At 39.0% G+C, this 20,786-nt stretch overlaps 1 protein-coding gene across 1 annotated transcript in view; it reads left to right on the plus strand.

Annotated features, from left to right (window-relative positions):
- Positions 1-20,786, plus strand: part of LOC145247363 (inosine triphosphate pyrophosphatase-like) — a 246,892-nt gene that overhangs the window by 205,725 nt on the left and 20,381 nt on the right. The window lies entirely within an intron of this gene.

Below are 20,786 nucleotides of genomic sequence, written 5' to 3' on the forward strand. Positions count from 1 at the left end.
TGCTTTCATTTTTAGTAGAAGAAAATACCTCTACCTATTTAAGATAAAAAGAAAAATATCTACCAACTATTAAATCTGAACTTTAAAACTGACTAAATTAAAATTAATGGAGTTAAATCTATTACTTGATTCTCGCCAAGAAACTGATGTGGAACAAGTAACACAAGAACATGAAAACCTGAATGATTCTCTTTTCATAACTATTTTACATGATGCAGATAAATTGTAATACACGATAAACAAAAACATGTGTAATACACGATTAACAGAAACATGTGTAATACCAAAAGAAAACTAACAGAATCCCTCTTCATTTAACCACCATAATTCACAACAAATCTCAGCTTTGATGTTTTCACTCAGCTGGCAAACTCTTTGTTGTCCCAATTTCGTCCTTCTTAAAGCATATACAAATTAATGCCACATATAAAAAGAATCCATGCACAAATTTCTTTTCTTTTTTCTTTCCTCAATAGCTGCACCTGACAGGCCAAACAGATGAGCTGACGTAGCTGTTTTATTGGTAACAATGTCAATTAAAGGTTAGAAAAGAGAGAATTTTATACTGAATAATCATGATTGATTTTATACAAAGTAACCAACAAAATTCCAGCTGACCACGATACCTATAAAATGAAAGTTGTTGTTTAAAGTTAGCAGAAGGAAAGGGAAAAATAGATCAAATGAACAGAGGTCTTACCGCATGTGTGTCGGGTGAGGTTGAGCGAAAGAGAGAGAAATCAAGATGGCGCCCATAGTTTTAAAAGGTGTGCTCTGCTGGAAGTCACGTGAAATCATGCAGGAGACATGTATAAAAGGAGTTGACAGGTTAGGTCGGTGAGAGGCAGACAGACAAAGGTTGATGTCAGTGGTGATCTCAAACCCGGTGGTTTTTATTTCTTTAATTTTGTTGTCCTAAACTAGGAACACTTCAAGCTATTTTGGCGATGGCTACCGGCCTGAACAACATGATAAAGCCATTCAGTAGCGAAGGTAATGTGGTGGCTTGGTTAAAGAAAGTCGACCTACTGGCAAAGCTCCAAAAGATAGGTGACGTTGCCACAGTGATACTATTGTTCCTGAAGGATGATGCGCTAGCCCTATATTTGGAGCTGAGCTCCCGTGAACAGGAGGATGCCAAGATGATCATAGCCAGATTGGTTCAGGTATTTATGGAAGGGCCGTTTTAGGCGTACAATAAATTAAAAGAGAAGTGAACGGAGGAATCCATTGCTGTGTATGCAAATGAAGTCAAAAGATTGGTGGAACTGGCAGGAATTCGGAGACAGGTAGTGAATCATGTAGCAAAGATGGCATTTGTTACCAGGTTCCCGGAGGAGAATTCCAAGAGGTTGCAGCAGCAGGTAAGTGATCTGCTTCCAACTGCAAGATTATTAGTAAGCGCCCAACCCTTTGGGGCCGTAGGAACGGGAGTAACAGCAAGGGACAGTCTTACACCTGTCAATATTCAAATGCTCCTGAAGGCATCCTAGGGTTGAGCCAGCAAGCAGGGAGATGGAGACAGCAGGGACCATCAAACTTGGTGACGAAGTATGGGTGAAGGCCCCAGGGGTGCGATGTACCACACAGTGGAGCAGAGGATGCATAACTGAGAATAATACTAGCAACAACATCGCGGTAGATGGAGTACCGAGACATATTCTTGATATCAGGCCAGTGAAAAATGAAACGGTGGAAAGCGATGTGCAGCGGGAGGATCGCGAGACACTTCAGAGACCAAGTAGGGAAAGATGACCACTACAGTGGATGAGGGATTATGAAATATGATCCAGAGATCAAGAAGACGTGTTGTTTAAAGTTAGCAGAAGGAAAGGAGAAAAAGAAAGGGAAAAACAGATCAAATGAACAGAAGTCTTACCATGTGTGTGTTGGGCGAGGTCGGGCGAAAGAGAGAGAGAAATCAAGATGGCATCCATAGTTTTAAAAGGTGTGCTCTGGTGGAAGTCACGCGAAATCATGCGGGAGACATGTATAATAGGAGTTGACAGCTTAGGTCAGTGAGAGGCAGACAGACGAAGGTTGGTGTCAGTGGTGATCTCAAACTCGGTGGTTGTTGGCTGGCAAAGACAAATTCTTTTTTTTTTATTTCTTTAATTTTGTTGTCCTAAACCAGGAACACTTCAAGCTATTTCGGCAATGGCTACCGGCCTGAACAACAGATATGTGGATTCGTTGCTTTGCTGCTAATGTGGGATGCAAAAAATTGAAAGACAACAAAAACAGAGTAGGGGAAAATGAAATCACCGACTTGTTCATGGCTAACGCTGGTTGTGAAGCAATTATGAAGGTTGCTTTGATGGTTTACACTCGAGAACTATAAGAAAAGACTTTCAAAGAAATAAGTCAGGTTATCAAAGGAAACATGAGGCCGAAAAAAAGACTGGTGATTGCAGAAAGGACCAATTTATGGCAATGAAGCAGAAAGTGGATGAACTGATAGTAAAATATTTACACCGGTTAAGAAATGCAAGTAAATATTGTGAATTCAAAAAACTAGGAACAGAAGAACAGACAACAGAAGAAGAGTTAATCCATCTAAGATTAATTGAAGGTATGCATAATTCGGCACATAGATATAAGCTAATGGAACTTACAAACATGCCCTTGAATATGCGTCATAAATTTATACAACAGCAGGAATTAATACATACCTACAACCAAAATAAAAACAACTCCTACAAAGAAATAATGGCTGAAACATATACAGTAAAAACAAAAAGAAAAAATTGTACATACTGTGGAAAAATTCATGAAATGAAAAAAGAAAAATACCCAGCGTTTGGAAAAATATGTTCAAAGTGTTTAAAAATGAATCACTTCAAAGAAGTATGTAAAACAAAAAATGTGGAAAGAATAGAGGATGAAAATAGACAAATTTTTTAATGTAAAGAAGGATAATATTCAAAATACTGCATCTTAGAATGGAGATACAAAAATAAAATAAAAATCAATGGTTGTGTTGTTGAAATGCAAATAGACACTGACAGTGAAGTGACTATAATACCCAGAAATTTGTGGGAAAAAATTGGAAAACTGTTTTTAAAAAGCAACGTACAATTATGTCAATTTGATAACTTGATTATAGCAATTATGGGTTATTTTGAAAGTTCAATAGAACTAAAAGAAAAATATGAAGTAGTATCCATTATAGTTACAAATTGCCGAAAAATGCATGGATTATTAGGGAATGATGTAGTAAAAATAAATTCAACGAAGTTGGTTAATGTGATAGAAATGGAAAAACAGGACAATTAAAAAATTCTGAAGCTAGCCTGAAATTAAAAGAAAATGTCCCCTCCCCCTCCTACTATGAAGCGACAAAAGTACCAGTGCATTTATTACCATTAATAATAGCTAAGTTGTAAAAGTTAATAAAGGAAGACTTATTAGAACTTGCCCCTTTCAGGAGGAAGTAAATGGGCATTACCCATTGTGGTATTAAAAAAAAGACGGTGACTTGAGAATTTGTGGAGATTATAAAATAGGGGTGGACCATAAAGTTTGCACCAACTCGTACCCTATTCTGAATATGAAAGTAGCTTTGCATAAACTTGTCGGAATGAAAATATATTTGTAGATAGACCTAAAATCAGCTTACTGACAAATACTCATCGATAAAAATTTTAAAGAAGTAATGACCATAAACACACCTATAGGCCTGTTAAGGTGAAAAAGAATGCTGTATGGTATAAAAATGGCAAATGCAATTTTTCAAAAAGCTATTGAAAAATAGGAAATGCTGAAAATACCATCTGTTATGAACAGGGTTGCGGAGTCGTATGGTGAAAGTCCGACTCCAACTTCAACTCCTTGAATTCCTAGAATGCTGACTCCAACTCCTTTGATATCTTTTGGGAGTCGTATGGTGAAAGTCCGACTCCAACTTCAACTCCTTGAATTCCTAGAATGCTGACTCCAACTCCTTTGATATCTTTTGGGAGTCGTATGGTGAAAGTCCGACTCCAACTTCAACTCCTTGAATTCCTAGAATGCTGACTCCAACTCCTTTGATATCTTTTGGGAGTCGTATGGTGAAAGTCCGACTCCAACTTCAACTCCTTGAATTCCTAGAATGCTGACTCCAACTCCTTTGATATCTTTTGGGAGTCGTATGGTGAAAGTCCGACTCCAACTTCAACTCCTTGAATTCCTAGAATGCTGACTCCAACTCCTTTGATATCTTTTGGGAGTCGTATGGTGAAAGTCCGACTCCAACTTCAACTCCTTGAATTCCTAGAATGCTGACTCCGACTCCTTTGATATCTTAGAATCCGGCTCCCAACTCCTTGACCCTTATGTGGAAATCTATTCTGGAGATCCATATACCAGCCTCCCACACCTATTCAGCATGCATTTTATAATTACTTTTCATGTATATCATTTTCGACGTTTAACATTCACTTGCATGATAAATATACTCACATATACAACCAGCACTATTTATTTATTTAATGTTAACTCCTAACAAGGAATATCACCACTTGGACGAAAAAGGCTACTTTTTGGGACCATGTCTAGGAAAGATTAGCAAGATGTCGGTTTATGTTACATTTAAACTTCTGCATATCAGTACGACCAGGAAAGCAGGTAGCAGGAAGTCTAGCTGTTCAAGGGAAGAGACTATAAGAATAGAAAGCTTTTTGGCATCTAGAGACCTCAACAGTGAAGGGGTGAGATCTTATTGCTAAACGGGTTTGTCATGGATATGTATGGGGTACAACTGCAACGAGTTCATCAGAACACATTCAATTAAAACATGCACAGAGATGCAACATTGTGACGATAAGACAAGAGCTGGAGCTTAGTTAATAAAGTATGACAGATTAGCTTGACAACTCTTTTTTGGAACCTAACCAAGATGTAGAGGCTAGTGGTAGATGCCCCAGCCCAGATGAGGCAACAATACTCCATGCATGAGCGAATGGTAGCCTTGTAGAGGTACGGGATACTCTCAGGTGTGAGTAATCTTCTAGCTTGATAGAGAGAACCCACCATCTTTGCAGCAGTCTTTGCAATGTCCTCTATGTATTTGTTCCAGGTCATATTGCCCACAAAGTAAAATATGTTAAAATAATCCCCAAAAAGGAGTTTGAAGTACCGCATCATGTTATGCTGCTTGGATCTATGTCCATCAATGACAACCTGTATTCTTCTATTGTCTAAGATGGATCTAATTATATTTAGTATAAGTCCAGTTATAACGTACGATTTAATTTTCATCAGCAACCCTTTGTGCCAGACTTTGTCAAAGGCCTTGGATGTATCAAAGACTACAGCTGTGGCTCCACCCGCTTTATCTAGTACATGGTAAATGCATTCACAGATAAATGTTAAAATATATGCAGTAGAATGACATTGCCTGAATCCATACTGTTTGTCAGAGAAGATTTGCTTTGCAAGGTGGTGAACTAGTGCTTGATTAATTAGGGTCTCAAAGATTTTAGTGAAGAGGGGGAAGAGATTAATGGGGTGGTAATTGAGAGGGTCTATTCTTTCATCAGAATTCCTGTATCACAGAGGCCATCTTCCAGCTATTAAGAAAGCAAGATTCAGCAAGACATTTATTGTAGAGCTTGGAAAGTATGGGGGCTAGCTCAGTTAAACATTTCTTAATTAGTATAGCAGAGATAAGATCAGGCCCACATCCTTTTGAGGTGGCTAAGTTTTTTATGATATCGCAGACATGAGAAGGGGTGATTTTTACATCATCTAATGTGGCTTTAGTCTGCATAGGGAAATTTGGGAGGGAATTGTTTATTGGGTCTAAGGTGGAGTTAGAGACAATCGCCAGGACAACAGTTCTGCCTTCTCTGATGCTGTGCATGCAACCTTCTGGTTGTTGTTCAGTGGAGGAATTACTGATTATCCTTTATTCACTAGTATAGATTTTTCAGAAATCGCAAGTTCGTATCTTTGGTGATTTTATGCGTTCCTTGATTATTTCAGCATGCTGTCTTTTGGCTGTCATTATTTCTCTCTTACAATGATTTCTAGCATCTACGAATTTTGCCTATTTGTATTTGACTTATGACGTACAAACTGGCGGAATGCATGCTGTCTTTGTGCCATAGCAGCTGCACAATCTGTAGTGAACCATGGGGGTGAGTGGGGCTTGCTATAATACTTCCGTGTGGGAACATGTGCTTCAATTCCCGCTTTGCACCATTCAGTTGTCTTATTGGCACACTGTTCAGCAGGAAGAGAGAAGATATCGGTCCATGGGGCATCTCGGATGTGTTCTCTAATGGTTTCCCAGTAAGCCCTGTTGTAGTAGCTTGTTGTTTTGAGCAATGATTTCTCACCTTGAGGTTGGGATTTAAATGTGATGTCAACTGATACCACTAGGTGGTCTGCGTTTCCAAGTGGACTGTGGGCATTAATCACACAATCTTAAGGAGTTGGATAGAAAATTCTGACTCTGACTCAAGGAAGGGATCTCTCCAGATGAAGTACTAATAGAGAAAATTCTAAAAGTGGCTACACCAAAAAATAAAAGAGTTGGAGTTCTTCTTATGTTTGGTAAATTTTTATAGAGAATATGTACCAAAATGTAATGAGTTGACAGAACCATTTGTGAAGTTAAGGGAAAAAAATGCGGAATTTATTTGGTTAGAACACCAACGGAAAGCCTTTGAAAACTTAAAACAGATTTTAGTGAAAAAGCCAGTAGTACAAATTTTTTACCCTAAGAAAAACATAACTCTTACTAGTGAGCATTCCGTATCCGGTATTTTGTCACAAGATGGTCATCCCGTAATGTACTTATTGAAGAGATTAACAACAACTGAACACAATTATTTTAATATAGAAAGAGAAGCACTAGCCATAGTGTGGATAACAGACAGAGCAAGACAGTTCTTGATGGGAAAAAAATTCTTGTTGAAAAGTGATCATAGACCACTGGAATTTATTTTCAACCTAAGAAAAGACCTACTGAAAGTTACAACGTCCAGAGTATTACGTTGGGCGATTTTATAACAGATCAGCTGGTCACTGGCATGTGACTGGCTTCACCCGTTACACTAATCATCTTAGACACGGTTCCATGATGACGTGACGATGGGCCAGTAATTAGGGCCCGAGTATCAATAGGAAAAGCATATGTGAGGTGTTGGATGTGGCTGTGTGGCTCCTCCTTCTACCAGGAAATGTCTTGATCTTTGGTGGCATTCGGATTGGAATCTTCCTTTTCATCATGGCCGCCTTGTTCTCCAATGAAGGCATTTATGGCAGACACAAAAAAAAAAACGACATGCGACACACTTGTAATATATATTGTATAATCTTAACTATTTATTTTATAAAAAATATATTACCATACAATATACAAATTATAATTAATTTTTTTACAATTATACATTAAACCAATGAAATAGGGTGTTAACAATTTTTTTCTTAAAAAAAACATTTTAAAAAAATCATTTCAGAGCACCTCGGTCACAATTAGAATTTGTCTGCACAACGCAAACCCATTTCAAGTTATTTCATCCATAATTAACTTTTTCCCAAATGTCAGGATACATTTAAAAAGTATGTTTTTTGTTTTTTTTAAACAACTTTCTTTACAAAAGATCATTAAAATTTCATTCCAAAATTTAAAAATTATTTCAAGTATTTTGGTACATCGTTAAAATCAATTTTACTTAAAAGATCATAGAAAATTCATTTTGAATCAATTTACCCTTCACAATTAGATTCAGAGACATCCCAAATTTTTCCATTTCGTAATTATTATTTTTAAAATTCAGTGTACATTTAAAGTTATTTAATTTATTCTTAAAAATCATTTCTTCTTATAGACCATTATCAAGGTCATTTCGAATTTAGAAACCCTTCACGTTAAGTAACTTTTTTTCAAAGTAATTAGTTTATTTAAAAACAACTCTCTTCCTAAAAGATCACTAACAAAGATCTCTTTGAATTAATCAACTCCCGTCACACCTGGGAGTTATATTAGTTAATGACCAGTTCTGCATAACTTAACAGCTTGAGAAATTAAAGTTTCAATGAAAGAGAGATCTTTCTAGACTAAGGAAATTTTTTTTCTTCTTAAGAATTAATTCAATTTTTCATGAATACTCCTCAGTCAATATTTCATATGGTCCAATTTCAAACAAACCTTCAATTAAAGAATTTGCTCGAATAATTCTTCCTTAACAATCATCTAGACTTCAGGAAAATTTCTTTCGTTAGTCAAATAATATTTCCTTAGAAATTATAAAAGAGCATTCAAAATGTAATAGCATAATTTTTCTTTAAAAAAACTATGAAAATTTCAGCGAACTCTTAAAAAATTAACGTAATCATGTAACAGTTGGCTTTTCCAAACACTCGAAGATTTCAAAAAAGTACTTCAAGTTCTGTTTGAATAATTGTCTCTCTTTTTATTTTTAATAAAAAAACAATTGAAGACATCATTCAATGCAATTTAAGGAAGCATAAGTAATTTTGTTCTTTAAACTTGGTAAAAAAATTTTAAAACTCTAAGTTAATTTGTTATTTTACTCTCTTGCAATCCGCCATGGGGGTTTAGTTATACAAGCACTAAAACGCAAGAGAAGAGAGAGAGAGAGTAAGGGGGATGCGAAGCCTTCACTAACTTCCCACCTCTAGTTACATAAAAACTAAAAAAAATCATTTTCTCTCATCCTTAAAAACTTTAAAGGGTAAAGGAATGGGAGAGAGAGGGGGAGGAGGAAGAGCTGTACCATCATACACCCCACTCATAACATCATTCCATCACACAATGGCGAGACCTAATTAATTTTTCCCATGTGCGTCATTGTTTTAAAAAAATATGATTGACAGGAAAGAGCTGGTGAATTTAACCATTTCTACGAGTTTAAAAAAATAACAAAATAGAAAAAAAATCTTAATTTGATCAATTTTGTAAAAGGCATTCTCACAAAAAACTTTCATATTATCTAATCCAAATTTTTACCAATAACATTTTCTTCTTTCCTTTTTGTAAACAGACAAATCTAGCTAAAATCAACTGCTCATGAAATAAAGTGTTGAAATGAGAGTTCGTTTTCAAATCTTAACTGAGAAAGTCATTAACATTTTACAAAGTCAAAAAACATTACATTTGCAAAGTCAAAAAACATTACATTTACAAAGTCAAAAAACATTACATTTGCAAAGTCAAAAAACATTACATTTGCAAAGTCAAAAAACATTACATTTGCAAAGTCAAAAAACATTACATTTACAAAGTCAAAAAACATTACATTTGCAAAGTCAAAAAACATTACATTTACAAAGTCAAAAAACATTACATTTGCAAAGTCAAAAAACAATCAACCTATATTTTTTCAACCTGAAATAAAAAGTCAGATTAAAATTGTTAGGTATTCTTTTATTTCTTTCTTTTAAATTTATTTTTCGAGCATCGTGTTTGTAAGTATTTTATTTTTCTCTTTTTTTTTTCATGTAACACAAATATGCATATACATACACACACACATATAGATATATATCTTGAGAGAGAGAGATATCTCTCTGGTGCTACCAGATCAGGCTGTCTATTAACTTCCTGAGACGAAATGCACTTACATCGATTTTCAGTTTTTGTTTTCTATTCTCTTTTGTAAAACTTAATTATGTTCTGCAAAAACAAAAACAACAACGCCCTTTCCCTCTCCTTTCCTTTTCCTTCCCTACTTACCAATCCCGTCGCCCCCCCCTTTTTTTTGCCCTGTTGGTAAGGCACTAGAATAAGCCGACTGCCCCCCTGCAGAGGGTAAAAATCCCTCAATGGGGCAACCAGTTAGCCGTGGGTTGCTACCCGTAATGCCTTAGAACGTGATCCTGGTGATTGAGCTTACCTAGACCTAGGTGCATAAAAGTCTAGGCACTGCAACACATTACTTCAGCCCTTACTTCAGCTAGACGGGCGGTCACAGAGGCCTGATCCAACCAATCGGCCAGTCACGCCAAGCCCTAGCACTTACACCCAAAGTACCAACTACCACAACAAAGAACGAAACTTAAAGGTACTCCCATCTTTTTTCTTTTTATTTATTCCCCCACTACAAAATATAGGCAAACCAAGTAAGTGCTACAAGGCGGTGGCAAGGGTCAATCAATTGGAAAGATCAGAACTCAACACTCCATCTGAGCAAATGTATTTTTGAGGACATATTAAACAGAAAATATAGTGCTTGAGAACTCCTTACCAAAAGAGTATATCCTCCACGTAGCCTCGACATGGTCAAGGCGAATGGGTTTCCCCCTTACTATGCCCCAATTTTGGACTCCGAGGTGTGTAGGGAGCGTGGTTGATGAAAAATAAATCCCAAAATCCATGGCTGATAAAAACAAAAGCATCCCCCTCAAAACCCTTAAAAGAAACCATTCCTCCGACTCTAATCTCTCAAGCTCAGATGAAGAACAAAAATTCAAAACTAGAAAAACCGTTCCAACTATAGACGAAGGAAACTTTCCACGATTCTTGGTTATTGAATTAATCGAAAATAAAAAAATTGGAAATTTATCACCTTTCCTAATAAAAAAAACATTATCCACAAAAATGATCAAAAAGACAAAGGATGGAAATCTACTAGTTGAGATAACCAATCTTAGAGATGCTCAATCTCTACTCAAAATGAAGAACTTCCATGAGTACAAGTGCAAAGTCTTTCCCCATAAAACACTAAACACTTCGAAAGGAGTAGTTCAAAGTTATGAACTATCGCTAGCAACTGAAGAAGAAATAAAAACCGAATTAGAAAAACAAGGAGTAATTAACCACATCCGCATAAACATAAAAAGAAACAATAAAATAATAACAACCAATATATATATTAACGTTTAACAAATCAACAATATCTAAGGAAGTAAAAATTGGCTACTTAAATGTAAAAGTAGACCAATATATCCCAGCTCCATTAAAATGTTTCCATTGCCAAAAATATGGACATCATAGAGAAGCCTGTAAAGGAATAAAAATTTGTGGAAAATGCAGCAACAAAGAGCCTGACCACACCGAAGAAAAATGCATAAATGAAGTGAAATGTGCAGACTGCAAAGAAGATCACCCGGTCTTCTCTAAAATGTGCAAAACATAAAAAAGAAAGAGAAATTATAGAAGTAAAGTACAAGAAAAACACAACGTTTCCAGAAGCCAGAAAAATAGTTGAGACGTACATGAAAGACAACACATATGCTGAGACAACAAAAAAGACAACTAAACCATGCCAACATAATGAAATATATGATCAATATAGGGAGCTGATAAACAAACTGATTACATTAAACATTAAAGAATGACCAGAATTTCAAAATAGCCTAAAAGAAAAATACTCAAATCTGAGGAACAAAATAGAAATAACAAATCCAAACAAAGAAAATAATATTCCATCCACAACAGAACCATTAAAAAAATTATCACAGAAACCAACAAAACAACCACCAGAAATTAATAAAAACATAAGCAATGATAAAACAGCAAATAAAGAACATTCCAGAAAAGAAGAAAACCAAACAATAGACACTCAAAATAGATTCTAAATTCTAGAAAAAATGGAAACCGAAAACACCCTAGATAAAAAAAAGAAACCAAACACAAGTAATCAAGAGGGAAAACATGAACAAGAAGCCAAAACAGCAACATCTCAAGCAAGATCCAGATCGACGTCCAGATCCAAATAAAAAAAAAAAACCCAGCAAAACACTTCACCAAAGACACAAACTCCAACAAAAGATAAACCCTCTACTTCTAAAGAGATGGAAATAGAGGAAAACTAAACAGCCTCATGGATTGTAGTGAAGTAGAAGAAAAAAAAGAAATTTAAAAAAAATATATAAGACACAGCTGTTCCTTCCAAAAGGTTGAGCTCTTCAACGTCCAAAAATAATTCACCATCACAAAAAGAATTCACCGTCACTTCTTCCAACCGTCGTTTCACACTCTGCGCTCTTCCCCCAGCTTAAAAAAAAGTACCGTTTATATGCTGCCCATTTCTCCACTTATGCAAATTGACTATCAACCAGAATCATCTAGTTTTCCATTTCTCCAAACAGCCAATTTGCAAAGGGGGACAACTCAAACCACACGCTCCCTTGATCTACACGATCATCACATGTCAACCCATCACGTAGTTGCTCGACCAACGTGGCAGCCGTCTCTCTCGCTGCGATCTCCGCGAACGTCGCTACTTGGCTCGACGTCGCTGTCTTCCTCTGATGACACCATTACCGGCCGCACATCAAGGATGTGTCGAGGGATGCCGTCAATAGATACATTGTTCGGGGACTGGGCACTTGTCATAATGCCCCTCCCCCAGCGTGTGGTACAGCAAGCATCAGGCGGTTTGATCCACACTTCCTCTCCCACTCGCACAGTCGCTCGCTTCTCGCCTTCCTCCGCGGGTACCTGTGCTGTTCGGGGATGCCGCCACTCGTACTTGAAGACTGCCCTCTGCGGCACTGACTCCACTTTTTGCCCTGACTTTGGAGCCATATTATACCAGAAGACAGCTTCTGGCGGCGAAATCTGGCCCCTTTCAGCTATAGCCTTAATGGTCCTGTGATGCCGCTCCACAATTTTGTTTCCGCCTGGTCTATATGCAGCCCTGAAATAGCGCCGCACTCCCCACTTATCCAACACATTCTTCATGGCAGCTGAGCGAAAGGCAGTTCAATTGTCCATTAGCACTTCCATCACTGGACCCCTCTCCAAAAGCACCTCTTCCAAGACCTTTGCAATTTCACCTGCATTTTCCGCCTTGATCTCCCTCCAAATGGCTACTCTTCCTGGTCCACAGTCGACCATTGACAGATACAGCCTCTGTCGATAGTGCGTTACGTCTATCGCCAACCTGCTTCAGTTCTCTGCCACGTGAACCTCACCAGCTTCGTGTCTACTCAGTGCAGGGTCGATTGATTGACACCGGCTGCATCTCTCATCCACTGTCCTAACGGCCTCCTTTGTGATTCTGGGGTCCACCTTCCTGGCCAAGAACAAGGTTCTATCCACTCCAAAATGGTGCATGTCATGCAAATCCTTCAGAGTGTCTTCATTCACACAACATATTGCAACAGCCGTCTCATTCGGCGCCTTTAGCCAAGTCTTCCGCACCCTCGTCATCACATCTGCTCTGTTCTTCGCTGAAGGAACGATAGTGACCCTATGTTGAAGATCAAATTCCCTAATCAGCTCCCTTAATATCATCAATCGACGCTTTACTAGCATCTTGGCAGCGCCTTTCGTCTTCACCCTCCTTTCTCCTGTAGCTTCGGACTGGATCCAAGAGAACACAGTGGCTGAGTCGGTCCTCACCTCAACATTCTGTAGCCCCCATTTCAAGGCTAAGTTGATGTCCTTCATAAACGCATCCAGTTCCACCACATTTATGTGAGCCACATCGTCCTTCTTCCGCAACCAAGCAGCATCTTCTGCAGTAACACCACCTATCTCCAAGGTGACCCACACTGCTATACAGCTTGCATCACACCACACAACACCTTCTGCACTGTTGGGTACATGCCAAACACCTCTCACTGGATCCTCCCTCTTCACCTCTTCAATAATCTCTCTCATAATGTCCACAGTCTCTTTATCAACTCCATCCTCCCACTTCGCTCCACTAGCTAGCCTTTTGATATAACTACATGCAGTCCGTAGCCATCCTGCAATAGGGTAATGGCCCACCAGTCTTCCGCATATTGAGAAGAGTTCTCGCCTGCTCAATTTTCCCGACACCTCTGGGATCTCATTTCCCCTCCGGAACACTAACCATCCTTTCTGGTCCTTTCTTAGTTGGAGCCCTAACACAGCTCCTCCCTCCAATGATTCCAGGTATTTTGCAATTAGCCCAAAGCTGTTGAGGTGTTTTACTACGTCCTCCGCAGTTGTTACCGTCTCATCTACCAAAATATCATCAATGTAGGAACTGGTGGCTCTTCTGACTGCGTCCTCCTTGCTTAGCACCGTTTTGAGGATCGCTGCCATGATTTTTGGTGCAGAATTCAGGCCAAAACCCAACCTAGTCAGGCAGTACGTTCGGCCCTTGTATCTGACCAGCTGGTATTTCCAGAATTCCGGTGAAATGTGGATCTGTAGGTATGCAGATTTTAAATCCACAATCGTCGCAGCCTTCTGAATCTGCCTCCACTCTCGCATGGTCTCTCCGCATACGTCCATCACATCCCGTGTGACACACAGCGTGTACGTTCAGCTCCTTGAAGTCCAGTGCTGGCCGAACTTTTTGTTTTGTGGGCTGAACAACCGCCATTAACAGCAGCACACCTTCCACCTTCTCCGTCCATGGTCTTAAAATCCCCTCTGAGATCCATCGGTCCACCTCCTTCTTGAATTCAACTCTTGTGCCTCCTCGCAACGTATGCTCATAGCATTCTACTCTGTTGTTCAGTAGGGGAGGTTCTCCCTTCCATGCCCACTTGACTGTCCATTTCTCACCATCAAAGTGTGCAGAGAAATCATTGTCCTCTATTGTGCAACTTTTGTCTGACCCGGCCGTTCCTGTGACACCTTTTTCGAATTGCACACCTGCAGCCCCTTGATGTCCTCCAAATCTCACGGAGTTCCTATATACCGTAACGCCCCCTAGTCGAGCAATTGCGTCCATCCCTAGCACCACATCGACACCCGTGACAATTTTGTTAATAACAATCGCCTGGATTGTTAGTGACATCCCACATACCATCAACCGAACGATACTTGTGCCATTGCACTTCACCTCTCTGCCGTCAACTGCCGTAATGCTGCTGGTTCCATTGCATGTGTCAACCATGTCTTTGGTGACAATTGTTGACGTACAGCCCGTGTCGACAAGGGCTTTTGCACTTCGTCCATTTAGGGTCACCTCTACTTGTGGTGACATACCCTGAAGCGCCTTCATCGAATAAGTGGGGTAGCCATCAGCGCAGTGGCTTCCCCCTGTTCGTTTCTGGGGACAGAATCTGCTGATGTGGCCGACTTCCCCACAGCGGTAACATGTGACTTCTGGTTTTGGCTCCCTGCACTCCCGCGCCATATGGGGGCCTTGGCATCGGTAGCATCTGCCAGAGAACCTGGGTCTCTGCCACAGTCCTCTCTGCTTTTCGTCTTTCACAATTTCTTGCTGCAGTTTGCTTCGTTGAGCGACAGCTACGATTCCCTGCTCACTCTCTTTTTTCCTGGCCAGCATCCTAGCCTGTGTAATCAACTCTGCCACTTCCATAGTATTTACACCGGGCAGTTGCTGCAGAGCTATAGAAATATGGTCCGGGAAGCCATTGATAAAGGCTATCTTAACCATCTGTTGACGGCCTCCTCCATTGAATCCTGCTAGTTCCGTCGACCTCCTGATATTGTTGACATAAACATCAACAGGCTCCTCGGTCCACACCATATGTCTTAGTTTGCCATATGCCACAAACGGTCCTTCGGTAAATGCTTCCTTCAACTTTTCCTCAATGGCGTCAACAGACAGTCGATCCTCCTCCCGCATCTCCAGATATAGGGCCAGAGCATCACCATCAAGATACAGCGGTATCAAGCTGGCTACATCCGCGATGTCCCGCAACTTAGCGACATGTTTAACCTTGGTCAGGCAGGTTATAACATCTCCCTCTCCAGAGAACATCTTAAGCATTTCACTGCTGATCCTCTTTGCTTCCATAGTTCCCGCCGAAATAGCTTGTAGTGAAGTAGAAGAAAAAAAAGAAATTTTAAAAAAATATATAAGACACAGCTGTTCCTTCCAAAAGGTTGAGCTCTTCAAGGTCCAAAAATAATTCACCATCACAAAAAGAATTCACCATCACTTCTTCCAACCGTCGTTTCACACTCTGCGCTCTTCCCCCAGCTTAAAAAAAAGTACCGTTTATATGCTGCCCATTTCTCCACTTATGCAAATTGACTATCAACCAGAGCCATCTAGTTTTCCATTTCTCTAAACAGCCAATTTGCAAAGGGGGACAACTCAAACCACATGGTTAGAAATAAAACACAACAAATTATCCAATGGAATTGTCGTGGAATAAGATCTAACTATAATGAACTTCTTATACTTATCTCACTCTTCAACCCAGCCATTGTTTGCTTGCAAGAAACCTTCCTACAAAACAATAACCATTTCAAAACACCGAACTATGAACAATACAACTATTTCCATAACACAGGCCTTCGTGCTAATGGAGGTACCTCAATTCTTGTAAGGAATAACATACCTCAAAGCAATTTCTCGGTCAAAACAAATCTCCAAGCAATTACAACTCAAGTCACATTACACAAAACAATCACAATCTGCTCAATATACCTTCCTCCTCATGAACCAATAAATGAAAATGAACTAGAAAATTTAATAAACCAACTACCTTCACCATTCATTCTCCTAGGAGACTTTAACTGCCACAGTACATTATGGGGATGCGAAGTCACAAACTCAAAAGGAAACAAAATTGAACAATTAATTAACAAAAATAACTTGTGCCTTCTCAGTCAAAAAAACCCCACATACTTAAATCCAACAAACGGATCAACTAGTGCCATTGATCTGACCATGTGTGATCCATCAAGCTTCTTGGATTATACGTGGAGCACTTATGAAGAATCCTGTGGAAGTGATCACTTCCCTATTATAATCAAATACAGTAACTCCATCCAAAACCACATACCCAGGTGAAACACGAACAAAGCTAACTGGGCCGAATTTAAAGAACTTTGTTCACTAAAACTAACAGAACATCAAATCCAAACAATAGAAGAATTCACAGAAGTACTCATAACAATAGCCAACAAATGCATACCTAAAAATTCTCCTCCTGGAAAAAAAAACAAACCATGGTTCAATCCATAATGTAAAACGGTCATTAGACAGAGAAAGGCAGCCTTAAGAAAATTTCAAAAACAACCCACAACAAACAACTTAATAGAATACAAACACCAAAGAGCTAAAACTCAAAAAACAATTAAAGAATGCAAAAGATCCTGCTGGCAACAATTTGTCAACAAAATCAACATCACCACTAAACCCAAAATCGTCTGGGAAATGATTAGGAAAATAACTGGAAAATATAATCCGAATCCAATCAAACACCTTCTCACAAATAAACAGAAAATGACTGATAAAAAAGATATTGCTAACACACTAGCTAAAATCTTTGCCGAAAACTCATCATCAAAACACTACAATAGACAATTCCAAATACTTAAGAAACATGGAGAAAAGTACAAAATAAACTTTAACTCCAAAAACCAAGAGCCTTACAATGAAATCTTCTCACTCAATGAACTAGAAACCGCCATAGAAAAATCCCATAACTCAGCTGTAGGACCAGATGAAGTGCACTACACCTTCCTTAAAGAAAGTCCACCAGAATCATTAAAACTCCTCAAAATTAAAATAAAATATGGGAAACAAAAGATTCCCCAACTTCATGGAAAAATGCAACAATAATACCAATACCCAAACTGGGAAAAGATACATCAAACCCAGAAAACTACAGACCAATAGCTCTCACAAGCTGCCTATGCAAAACGTTCGAAAGAATGATTAACTACCGTCTTATATGGTATCTAGATGACAACAAAATAATTTCTGAAGTTCAGTGTGAATACCAAAAAAATCGAGGATGTATAGACCACATCACTAACCTCGAAAATTATATCAGAGAAACTTTTATCAATAAGGAACACGCAACATCTGTTTTTTTTTTCAATCTTGAGAAAGCATATGAAACTACCTGGAAACATGGTATCATAAAAGATCTCCACAACATCGGACTAAGAGGCAGATTACCTGAATTCATAAAAAACTTCCTAAGACAGATCTTTCCAAGTTCGCATAGACTCAACTTTATCAGACCCACAGAATCAAGAAGAAGGAGTACCCCAAGGCAGCATATTATCAACAACTATCTTTAACATAAAAATCAATAACATTATAAAAGAACTCTCTCCTGATATACATAGCTCCTTATATGTAGATGACTGCTCAATCAGCTACAGATCTAAATACACTCACACTATTGAAAGAAAACTACAACATGACATAAAATTAATAAATGAGCAACGAAAAATGGTTTCAAATTCTCCAAAACTAAAACAAAATGTATCCATTTCTGTAACCAATGCAAACTCCACCCTGACCCAACCTTACAGACTGAAGGCGAAAAAATACCATTCGTAAATGAACACAAGCACCTGGGATTCATTTTTGACAAAAAACGAAATTTCATTCCACACATCAATCACATCAAAACCAAATGTAATAAAGCATTACAACTCCTACGAGTCATCGCCCATACAGATTGGGGAGCTGACAAAAACACACTACTCAAACTATATAGAGCATTAATTAGATCAAAAATAGAGTATGGTAGCTTCATATATCAATCCACCAGAAAGTCACATCTAAAAACCCTCAACACAATATGCCACTCTGGACTAAGACTAGCACTAGGAGCATTTCCAACCTCCCCTGTAGAAAGCCTGAATGCAGAAGCACATGAAACTTCTCCAATGTTCAGAAATCAAAACTTTGGTCTAAAATACTACACAAAACTTACAGCCAACCCCACAAACCTAGCACACAATAGCACTTTAAATCCAAACCGTAAACACCTTTTCGACCAAAAAGAAAATGCAATCAAAACCTTTGGACTTAGAATAAAATCGATTTCCAAAGAAGCAAGTCTACCCATAACTAAAATTCACGAAACTGTCCTACTCAAAACCCCTCCCTGGAAAATCGTATCCCCTAACATCGAGCTAAGTTTAAGTAAATATGGAAAGAAACATACTCATCCAATAACTTGTGATGATCTCGATAAAATCAAAGAAAAGTATCCAGACCACACACACATCTATACAGATGGATCTAAACAAAATAACTCAACAGCCAGTGCAGCAATACTCAATAAATCAATCAAAAAACAATCAAACCTCCCAAAAGAAACCTCAATCTTCAGTGCTGAAACACATGCTCTAATCCTAGCTCTCAAACTCGCCTCCAATAACAAAAAAAAAAAAAAAAAATTTATAATCCTTTCAGACTCCCAATCTACTCTAAAAGCGATTAAAAATAAAAAGATGGACAACCCCCTAATCGCAAAATTACTCCAAAAATTAACTGAATTAAACAGTAAAAAAGAAATCATTTTCTGCTGGATACCAAGCCATTCCGGTATTAAAGGTAATGAATTAGAAGATTCTGCAGCAAAAAACGCCTTAAATCTCCCAATCAATGCAAATTTGAAAATTCCATACATAGATCTAAAAAGACATATTAACGCATATACAACAGAGAAATGGCAAACTTACTGGAATGAACATCCTAACAATAAACTTCACGAAATCATGCCAAAAATTAAAAAACAAGAACAAAATACGAAACTAAACAGAAAAGAAGAAGTCAAACTAACAAGAATAAAAATAGGCCATTGTGGGGTATATGGTTAGAAAAGAAGAAAAAAAAAACGTACCAGGCGTATCTGCATCGCTCTTTGGGAAAGAAGAAGTAAAGGATGACCAGCGCATTTGTATACGCGAAGGGTATCTTGGGAAGGCAGAGCATGATGGGAGAGATCCATGTAGATGAAAAACTCTGGAAACATCAATTGGTACGGTACAAGGGGAAGTTGTATTGCCTGACGAGGTTAGGCTTTGGGCTGAGCTCAGTCCCCAAAATTATGACTGCCGTACTGAAGATGGTGCTGAGTAAAGACTGTACAGTGGACAAGGCCACTAGTTCGTACATTGACGACATTCTCGTGGAGGAAGCAGAGGTGACAGCAGAAATGAGAGGCCATGGGTTGACTGCAAAACCGGCGGAGTCTCTGGATGGAGGAGCGGCGTTGAGGTTGAAACTATGCCGAGATGGCAAAGGAAGCCTTGTCTTTAGACGAGGGAATGCAATACCCGAAATCGGAACCGACCTGACAACGACGAGAACTCTTCTAAGTCTGCAGGAGACTGGTGGGATACTATCCAATCGCTGGCTGGCTCAGGATAGCATGCAGCTTTATTAAATGACAAACGGGCACTGATGGCTGGGAGGGCCGTGTGACGAAGGAGGTCACGAACATGCAACAGGAAATCATCGCGAGAGTGACGAAAGAAGACCCAGTAAAGGGGGAATGGTACGTCAGTGGCGGAGACACGGGGGTGATTTGGTGTGATGCCAGCAGTCTGGCATTGGGTGTCGTATTAGAGATAGGAGGCGTAACTGAGGAAGATGCGGCATGGTTAAGGAAGAAAAACGACTATTCCCATATCAACATAGCCGAACTGGAGGCCGTTATGAAAGGAATCAATCTGGCCCTGAAGTGGGGATTGAAAACGATTGAAATCAAATCCGATTCGGCAACGGTAGTTTCATAGATCAGGTCAGCAGTGACTGGCGATAAGAGAGTTAGGACCAGAGGTGCTGCAGAAATGCTGATCAAGCGCAGGCTTGGAGCACTTGCAGATTTGATAGCGGAATTCCAGTTGAAGGTATCTGTAGTGCTGATCCCATCAGAAAAGAACAAGGTGGATTCGATGACACGGGTAAAGAAGGCCTGGTTGCAAGAGAGAAAGTATGCTGTGGAGGAGAGGAAGTTAAAAAGTTACATGAAATGCACCACTTTAGTCGAGAACGGACATTATTCCTGGCAAGAGAGGTTTACCCGGAAACCACCGAGAAGGAGGTCAGGGTGGTAGTGGAGCGCTGTCAGGAGTGCCAATCGATAGACCCCGGACCATCCTGACATGAAGCAGGAGAGTTACACATTGCAGAGGACTGGAAGCGATTGGCCATTGATGTGACCCATTATCG

The sequence above is a fragment of the Euprymna scolopes genome, chromosome 25 (assembly GCF_053919585.1).
Source record: "Euprymna scolopes isolate OS-2025 chromosome 25, ASM5391958v1, whole genome shotgun sequence".
In the NCBI taxonomy this organism is placed as follows: Eukaryota; Metazoa; Mollusca; class Cephalopoda; order Sepiida; family Sepiolidae; genus Euprymna; species Euprymna scolopes.